The 2,562-nt window shown below is 37.4% G+C and overlaps 1 pseudogene; it reads right to left on the reverse strand.

Annotated features, from left to right (window-relative positions):
- Positions 1 to 1,101: 1,101 nt before the first annotated feature.
- On the reverse strand, positions 1,102 to 2,243 carry LOC111548244 (annotated as a pseudogene).
- Positions 2,244 to 2,562: the final 319 nt, after the last annotated feature.

Here is a 2,562-nt window from a genome sequence, read left to right on the forward strand (position 1 = left end):
TACAGAGCAAGACTCTGTCTCAAAAACAAAAACAAAAACAGAAAAAAAACTCATGAGCCAAGTAAACCTTTTTTTCCTTTATAAATTACCCAGCCTCAGGTATTCCTTTATAGCAACACAAAACAGACTAAGACACCATAGCCAGTAAGCCACTGATCTTTCTGTCACTATGGATTAATTTGCATCTCCCAGAGCTTTATATAAGGAGAATCATACATGATATATTACGCTATATATATGTGTGTGTATATGTGTATATATTTTATATATTATATATATTACATATATTTTATTTATATATATGTGTGTATATATATATTTTTTGGGACAGGGTCCCACTCTGTTGCCCACGCTGGAATATAGTGGCGCAATCTCAGCTCACTGCAAGCTGCAAGCTCTGCCCTCCGGGTTCACGCCATTCCCCTACCTCAGCCTCCCAAGCAGCTGGGACTTCAGGCACCCACCATCATGCCTGGCTAATTTTTGTATTTTTAGTAGAGACGGGGTTTCACCACGTTGGCCAGGCTGGTCTCAAACTCCCGACCTCAGGTGATCTGCCCACCTCGGCCTCCTAAAGTGCTGGGATTACAGGCGTGAGCCACCATGCTCAGCCTGTCTGACTTTTTCATTCAGCATACTTAGTGATTCATCCATGTTCTTATGTGTGACTATAGTCCATTTCTTTTTTATTCCATTGTACGGAATTTGTTTATCCACTCATCTGTTGATGGACATTTGGGTTGTTTCAATTTGGGCCATTACAAATAAAGTTGCTATGAGCAAGTGAAGCAGTCAATATCTGTATCATATGGTAGGTGTATGGTTTTGGGGTTTTGTTTTTTTTTACTTTTAAAATGGTTTTATTTTATGTGCAAATAATGAACAGATGTTACACCCATAAATTCTACTCTCCAAAAACAATTAGGAGCTTCTTAAAAGAAAACCACATAATAAATTTTTAAAGGCACTGGGATTCCTCTGCTTGTAGATCATTGCTAGGCTAGAAAAATAAAGTTTGTTCTACCAGGAATCACAAGTTAGAACTGAGTCTTCTCCAAAGTGGAAATTCTAGAGTGTGATGTCATTCCAGGCAAAGATGATTCAGTTCTCATACCCAACATCCACAACTCCCTATCAGAAGGGTTAAACTAGGTCAAAACAGTCCAGCATAATTAGGTGTCATCAAACAATGCCATTATGCTCTTCTAAGATGCAAATAAATCAAAACAGGAAGTACTTAAAATAATACTTGATGCTGTCATACAAATTGTTAGTTCCTTGCTGTATCCCCCCTTCTGTAACATTAATAAAGGGAATATCTTTCTTCAAAGAATATTTTATTTTACACATCACTAGCCATGAATTTTTGCTGTTAGCTATTACACAAATGCTGCCTAATGCCATTAGCCAAACGGCATAACCATTTTACGTCCACCATTCACTTCTATAAGTAGAGTTTTCATGATTTACATAGGTACATCTATCAGTGAGGATTTAACATTGAGATACAATCTAACATCTGTAATATCTGATGTTTTAAATAGATGGCAATGTAGGAAAGATATATTTTAATCACTTTTCATTTAAGCGCCTTATGTAAAAAAAAAAAAAAAAAATAGTTTAGCAGTTCCAAGTCTCCAAAGGACATTTTCAAATGTATGTAAAGAAATGGTTCCAGATTTGTAAGAAGCATCTTCCATGTCCACATCCTGTTGTAACCTCTACCATTTTCTCTTCCAACTCCTTCCCTTTGCCTGCAAGAGGGGCTCGGATAAGATGGATGTTTTGCTTGACTCCTTTGATATCCTGAACTTCCGTAGCTCTTTATTTTTCTTCAGTCTGTTCATTACAAATTTAGCTTGGCGTTTCTGTTTGATCTCTTCAACTCTCTTCGTTACATCAATGGTTTTATTCCATAGCTCTCGCCGGTATTTGATAAGTTCACGTCTACGTTTTTCAAATTTAAATGAATTATCCACTGTAAGCCCTTTACCGGCTGTTTTCCAGAATCCTTTGATCCACCTACCTTTGTGAGGATTGCGCTTCTTTTTTAAAGTCTTTATGACATTTAGATTTACAAAATCTGAACACCTTGCAATCGTTGCAGACAGACATCATGCCGTGGCCAGGGTAGATGGGCCCCGAACAGAAATAACACTTCTCCATACGCATGTTGAACCCACGTGGGTCCCCACCGACCCAATGCCAGGCTTCAGAGGAAGTCAGGTGTATGTTTAACCTAAACTGCCACGCTCTTTTCTAAGGTGGGTGTATCATTTTACCATCGGCAGTATACAAGAGTTCCAGTTCCTTTATATCCTAATAACACTTGGTATGGTTAGTATTTTTAATTTTAGCCATTCTTGCAGGTATATAACATCTCGTGATTTAATTTCTGTTTCCCTAATGACATGTTGCACATCTTTTCATGTGCTTATTTGTTATTGTTGGTGACAAACATATCTTCTTTGGTGATGTGGCTGTTTAAATTTTTGTTCATTTATATTAGGTTTGGGGTTATTGTCAAGTTTTGAGAGTTACTTATGTATTCTGCAGACAAGA

Source organism: Piliocolobus tephrosceles, chromosome 20, assembly GCF_002776525.5.
Source record: "Piliocolobus tephrosceles isolate RC106 chromosome 20, ASM277652v3, whole genome shotgun sequence".
Taxonomy (NCBI): Eukaryota; Metazoa; Chordata; class Mammalia; order Primates; family Cercopithecidae; genus Piliocolobus; species Piliocolobus tephrosceles.